The sequence below is a fragment of the Panthera pardus genome, unplaced genomic scaffold, assembly GCF_024362965.1.
Source record: "Panthera pardus isolate Hobbes unplaced genomic scaffold, ASM2436296v1 HiC_scaffold_20, whole genome shotgun sequence".
Lineage (NCBI taxonomy): Eukaryota > Metazoa > Chordata > Mammalia > Carnivora > Felidae > Panthera > Panthera pardus.
Window position 1 is genome coordinate 41,048,006 of NW_026526766.1, and position 7,130 is coordinate 41,055,135.

A 7,130-nucleotide genomic window follows, 5' to 3' on the forward strand; every position below is an offset into this window, starting at 1 on the left:
GAGAAAGAACCTGGGGTCAGCAGACATCCGGCAAGCCTGCTTAATGGACAAAGTCAACAGCAGCTTCCCCAGAGTCGGAAAATAAACTCAGAGCCTTGGTACACTGAGCATGGCCGGGCCTGTGCTCTGGGTAGCTGAGACTTCTCCCTCACACCTGCTTTGTCCTTCCTGGGGCGCGGTTGTGGTGGGGGCCCCAGACCTCACTCCCCCCACCCCCCATCAGGCTGCTAGCTGTTTAAAGTCATGATCTTGGGCTGAGGGTTCAAACCCCTCCACCACACCTATAAAATCATAATCCTAGAGCCTTTGAAGTCATAATCTCCCAAACAGGGGATTCTTAGGTTCACTGAAAAAGTAACTTCCCCACCTCTTCTCACTTCCCTGGTTCTGAGTCCAAAAAGGCATGTGTTCAACCATGAACATGAGCATCTATAAACACTTTCAAAAGAGGTCCAGCTCCCTCAACTCCTAGGGCCCTTGAGCACTGGAAAACTTTCTTTTGTTGCATTCCAAAGAGCTCTAAGCTTCGGGTCTGGAGACCCGTGTTCAAGTCCTAACTCTCCTACTAACCTGACTGGTACTTAAACTCCCCAAGCCTCGATTGGCTCATCTTTAAAGTGAAGATAGTAATACCTGTACTGCCCCCTCCCTTTGCAGGATGGCTGGGAAGCAACAATCCTTCCTGGTCTCCTTCATTAAGCTTCTCTTCTAATCGGTCAATAGCGTTGGAGTTCGTCGGCACAGGGACGTTGACCATCCTCTGCTCTCACTCACTCTCCCCCGGTGAGCTTATCCACCCCAGTACCTACGCTGTCAGCACCGCGCCCAGTAGGCCATGGTTCCCATTTTAGGGTTTCTGTGCCCACATGAGGTGTGCTCTCAGTGCACCTGCAGCTCTTCAGAGGGTTGTACCTGCAGGTCAAAGAGGGAAAGAGCTGGGGCTTGTGTCCCGCGCCCCCCACCAGTGAGGTTCCTTCTCTGCGGGCTGAGGCATAACTTATTGCGCCGGAGTTCCCCTCAGAGATCAGGCTGACTGCTGCCCTCTGCAGTGTTTTGCCCTAGACCACACTCTTGCCTAGCGTCTTCTTCCCTGCTCTTACCTTACCCTCCCCTTCCCTTACCTGGTTCCGCAGGAGCAGTTAACCAGCAGCTTACACACGAGTACTCAGCACGGGGTCTGTTTCTAGGGACCTCCTCCGGTAATGTATCTCCAGCCAGACTTCACTCAACTCCAGACTCACATATCTAAATATGTCCTTAACTCCCTTTGAATTTCTCAATGGCACCCTCAAGGCCAACATACTCAAAACAGAACTCATGGTCTTCCCACATCCCCAAGCCCAGATGCCTTCCAGGGTTCCCCAACTCAATGAGCCCTACCCCTTTCACCACTACCCCCCAGCCACTTCACAATGTAGAATCCAAGGACTCTCCTTAGAACCCACCTTCCCCTCCATGTCCCATTCTGTACAGGCCATCTTTAAGCTCCTGCGGATTTTAGGTCCCTCATGTAGCTAAAATCTACAAAACTCTCCCCATCAGCTTCCATCACCATCCTGCCTAGGCCACCATTGACTCTTTTCCAGATACCCACAATCCCCTCTGATAGATTTACACACCTTCCTTGTGGCTTCCAGCTTCAGTGCTCCAAACCACTAATCGAATCACATCACTTCCCTACACAAAACTCTTCCACAGGTCTCTGTTGCTGCTAAGTACAAAACTCCTTCCCTTGGCCACCAGACCCTTCATGGTGCAAGCCTACCTCTCTTTTCACTCCAGCCTGCAGGCATCTGCCTCTTTCGGTTCTTCCACCCAGACTTTTCTTCCTTCTCCTCTGCACCTCATTTGTTATGCCCAGGCCTTCCACTCAGCTCAAGCATCACTGTGTCAAGGTTACCCAATCTGATCTCAGATTTCCTATTCCAGGATCCTGCAACACCCCGGTATCTCTCCTTGACACCGGCCACAGCTGCAAGATGTTGCAGTCAAGAGATCACAAACACGCATCTGTGTGATCATGTGACTCGGCTACCAAGCCCAGTCCCAGGTTTCACCACTCTGTCCTCCGTAACACCCAGCAGATACTCAAGGAACTTGGTTAGCAACTTAGAAAGTCCATAACCAAGACTGGAGGAGTTTAGGAGCCTAAGTGTTTCCCTCAGTACAAGCAGGGGCAGTGTCTGTTCTGTCCCTGGGACCTTCCCGTGATCTTCCTGCGACGGCTCTGCCTCAGGCACGTGTGACCTGAGAAATCAGAGGATTATGCCATGAAATAAGGAACTAGTCTCCCTTAGGAGAGGGAGGCATGAGACAGATTGTAGGCTTCAGTTCCCAAATGTCAAGCTGGAATTATCCCCTTCCTAAAAAGGAAGATACAAACACACTGTCAACGTTCAATCATCTAACTGCCTTTTAAAAAGAGTTCTCCAATCAAAAGGGAAAAGAAGCCATGGTGTATGCCTACAATAGCCAAGCTCACGGCTTCAACGCGTGTCTTCACGAATCCTCATGGCAACTCCGCGAGGTATTGCTTGCCCCGTTTTACAGAAGAGGAGACTGAGGAGCTAAATGTCTTACCTGAGATCATGAGGTGAGGGAGCAGATGGGCGAGGCTCTCAGGGCCAAGGGCGCTTGCCCGAGAGCCAAGACCATCTTCGTGCCCCACCCCTTTCCATCTGCACATCCCAACCGTTTTCTGAAGTTTCATTTGTTGAAAAAAACATTAGCCTGTGAATGTCTCATATTGGTACACAAAGTATGATTGTTTCTGGTTTATTTCTTCATGAAAATCACCAGAAAGGCTTTACTTCTGATCCAGCAGATACCATACTTTGAAAGAGCGTGATTCAAAGCAGAGCCTTTGTGAGAAGCAAGGACCAGGTATTATTTATTTTGGTGATGACTAGAAACTAGTACGTTCTCTATAAGCCCTTGTGAAATAGAATTCGACTTCTCTCTTGCTGGCCTATTGCGTGAAGATGAAGTATGAGAAGTTTCTGGTTCTACTTATCAACCTCTGTCAGCATTCAGTTTGTTTTCCAGACCAAGAGCTTGACTTACTCTATGAAAATGAAATACTGTTTTTGAAAGCATAAAAATGAAGTTTTTCTCTTTATTTAAAAATAAATTATTTATTTATTTATTGAGAGAGAGGGAGAGAGAGAGAGAGAGACAGAGAGTGAGAGTGCATGCACATGAGTGGGGGAGGGGTAGAGAGGGAGAGAGAGAATCCCAAGCAGGCTTCTCGCTGTTGGCAAGAGCCCAACATGGGGCTTGATCCCATGACCCCGGGATCATGACCTGAGCTGAAATCAGGAGTCAGAAGCTTAACCGACGGAGCCACCCAGGTGCTCCAAGTTTTTCTCTTTAATTGCTGCATGAACCAATCACAATTATTGTAGTTTGGGAATGGAATGGAATAAATTTCAAATAGGGCCGATGCTCTTGAACAGGGAAGCAAATCCACGTGCATTCATTTTTTACCCCATCTGTAGACAGAGCCCGGACAGCCCAAGGTAAACAACACATCTGAAGCCGATTCTTTGTCTGGGACCTCGAGGCAAGCCATAGGGAGTGACAGCAGCCTCAGAATCCATAAAGCAAGAACATGCTCTTCCTGTTCCTCTTGGGATCCATTTTATATTTCCATAAATGCCTCATGCTTTGTATGTCTTTGTCACCAGGCTTGTCTTGATTTTGTCGCCAGGCCTGTCTTTGTGTATCTTTGTCACCAGGCTTGATAACTCCTTATGGGCTACTGAGATTGAAGAGTCAAAGGAGAAAATCAACTTCTCAGGCTTGGACAAACAAACTCCAATAATACCACTCAGAGCCAGCATTTTGACAACTCCGTGCAGTTTATCACTGCTTTTTTTTTTTTTTTTTAATTTTTTTTTTCAACGTTTTTAATTTATTTTGGGGACAGAGAGAGACAGAGCATGAACGGGGGAGGGGCAGAGAGAGAGGGAGACACAGAATCGGAAAGAGGCTCCAGGCTCCGAGCCATCAGCCCAGAGCCTGACGCGGGGCTCGAACTCATGGACCGCGAGATCGTGACCTGGCTGAAGTCGGACGCTTAACCCACTGCGCCACCCAGGCGCCCCTATCACTGCTTTTATACACTCACTTTGGGGCTGAGGCTTTCTGCCCTCTTTCTGGAATGTTCTATCCCAGATCTTCTTCCACCTTAGTTCAGATGTCAACTCAGTATCATCTTACCTGACCACCCTAGTGAGCGGGACTTTATATAGCTGTGTATTTTTCCAAAGCCATGAACACTCTCTGAAATCTAGTCTTTTTGTTTCCTTGCTGGATACCTTCCTCCTCACACTAGAATATTGGTCTCACAAGGCCAGGATTTGTCTTATTATTCCTGCCTCCCTGGGGACCAAAACAGTGCCTGGCACATTAAAAACACTCAGTATTTTTCATTGTATTGGTGAACAACTTCATTTGAGCATTGTGGTCCTGCCTGGTAGTTCTTATCTTCATTTTAGAGATGCAGGACCCGTATCTCTTTGAGATTAAGCCATTCTCCTGGAGTCACACAACCAGTCTGCAGCAGAATCATAACTTGAACCCAGATCTTCTGCCTCTGGTCTGGAATCTTCTGTTGGGAAGGAAAGTGAACTTTTACCCAAAATTGGGTCATGCTGGGTACTCTTAAAAGCAAGTTGCCCATCAGGGATCATTAAATGTCAACAGTCTGGAGTATAAAAGTCCTGATAAAACCCTGAGGCTATTCCTCATATCAGAGATGAAAAAACACCTGCCAGATGAGCTTAATGGCACAGTGCGGGACTGTTCCCAACAGCAACTCATGGGTGGGTTGCTGTCCCTCCGTTCTCGCACACCACAGACCCTCTCCCATCCCTCCCTTCGCTGACCTTGGACCTCACTGGCCTCTGGGTCCCTCATTACAGGAGACTCTGGCCTGGCTCTAGACTTTGTGCAATTTTTCTGACATCCTAATTTCTTGATCACCTGTGCTGACACGATCCTGATTTCCTTCAATATGTCTTTTTTCCACTCCTGGGAAATTTATGTCTGCTCTGGCATATGTCCCCATCTTCCTTTGTGAAAAGAGAGGCAAGGAGGGGAGAGAAAAAATGCCTTTTAATATTTCTCAGCATTGTCTTCATGTTCTGTCAATAAATTACCTCCGCCAGCTTTTAGAAGCCCTACTGGCTCTTGTACTGACCTCTAGTTCCTTCTGTACTTGAAAAATGCCTTATTATTTATCTTAGCCTCTCTTGCAATCTTCTCTTCATTCCTCACCTTTGCTTTCCTTATCGTGTTTTTGCACTTTCTTAACTTTGTGCCATAATTTCTCTAGCTGAGTTGCTGTTTGATTTCTTTTTTTCATGCTTGCTCGCTTTCCTAGTTTTGATTACTTCCCCTACCACTACCACATCCTTTTTAGAGCTATTTGTTTGGCCTCTTTACTACACTTCATGTTGCTAGGGAGCATGTATTTTCTTTGGGCAGTTTCTAGTCATTTCTCTCCGGTTACACTCTCCCGTTGGCAGCTGCTCTTAGTACCCTTGGATTTCCTCGGTAGGAGCTGAACACTTTTGTTCCCTCTGGACTCCCTGCGTGTGCAGGGAGGGTCCTAATTCCTGCTGGGCCTCGCAGGGAAAGAGCAGTTTCCCATACATTGGGCTGCAGCCGAGAGAAAGCGAGGTGCCTCGATTTACACGTCACTCAAGTCTCCCCGAGTCAAACCGCCCGCGGGTGCAAGTGGAGTCACTTTACAGTGGTGTTCCATGCACAGCGGCAGGTGGTTGGGTGAATCCTGTGTGCTCACTACTAAGACCAGTTAGGTGTGAATGATATCCTGCCGGGTTCCTCGGCCAATGTCCGCCTTCTGGATGGCTTTCCGGCCACCAGGCACTGCTGCTGATCCTGGGCACTGCTGCCACCTCTGTGGGGGATTGTCACATTGACGGGTGCCACCAAACTGCTGCCACACACCTGCACTGCCATGACTGAGGCTGTAGCTCTCAATACCGCAAAGCCACACTGTGTTTGGGTAAAAGACATCTTCTCTCCAATGTTAGGCTTTGTCCACAGGTGTCAAGCTGGCACTGCTTTGGTCCTGTAGAGCTTTCAAGGAAGCAGAGTGAGTGTCATCTCCTTCCAGCTCTTCTTTATTGCTCTTCAGACAGGAGTCCCTGCAGCTTGGTTCAAGTACACGCAGATACCGTTTGCCCCTTTGACACCGAGGCAACATACGTCTGTCCATCTCATCTTCCATTAGGATGAGGGGCCCTGCGGGGCGCCTGGGTGGCTCAGTCGGTTGAGCGTCCGACTTCGGCTCAGGTCATGATCTCATGGTTCGTGGGTTCGAGCCCCGCCTCGGGCTCTGTGCTGACAGCTCGGAGCCCGGAGCCTGCTTCGGATTCTGTGTCTCCCTCTCTCTCTGTGCCTCCCCCACTCATGCTGTGCCTCCCTCTGTCTCAAAAACAAATAAACATTTAAAAAATTAAAAAAAAAAAAAAAGAATGAGGTCCCCTGCAAGCGGCTCCTTAGTTTTGCATGCAGAAGGACTTTGGGCGAACACACCTAACTACATCTATCCCATCATGGTCACAATTTAGGGCCCACTGCACACGTCGGACTTTGGACACAAGTGCAGCCCCATTCTGACATCTGCCAGAGTCCAGTGGAATCTCTGTTCTCAGGTGTCGACTTCAACAGCATCCCGAGGATGCCTGTCTCCCACCATGGAAAGCTGCAGGTAGCAGACAATGGTAATGGATGGAAAATGAAGAACGAAGGTGATGGCAGATACAGCAATCAGTACAATCCAGGTTCATTCAGACTTACATGTACTAGATACAATGCTATCTTCTAGAATCACAATGATAAATATGGTTACAATTTGCAACTTTATTTTAGAATTTAAGTTCTAGCAAAGGAGAGATCCACATGAAGATAAAATTTAATCACAATATTTTTGGTGGTGAGATAAAGGTTTCCATTGTGAGCCATGGGAGCACAGAGGGGTTGCTGACAGTCCTTCCTTATGGCAGATTTCCTGTGTTTTCTGAGTGTTCACACGAGCAGGTTCACCACAGTAAATATGCCACTCGCACTCCCCGTCTGCACCCCTCACGTCTCGAAAG

The 7,130-nt window shown here is 48.1% G+C and overlaps 1 non-coding gene across 1 annotated transcript; it reads left to right on the plus strand.

Moving 5' to 3' along the window:
* The first annotated feature begins 6,282 nt into the window (after window positions 1-6,282).
* On the plus strand, window positions 6,283-6,367 carry TRNAR-UCG (transfer RNA arginine (anticodon UCG)). The gene has a single exon. It is a non-coding gene; the product is annotated as a tRNA-Arg (tRNA).
* Window positions 6,368-7,130: the final 763 nt, after the last annotated feature.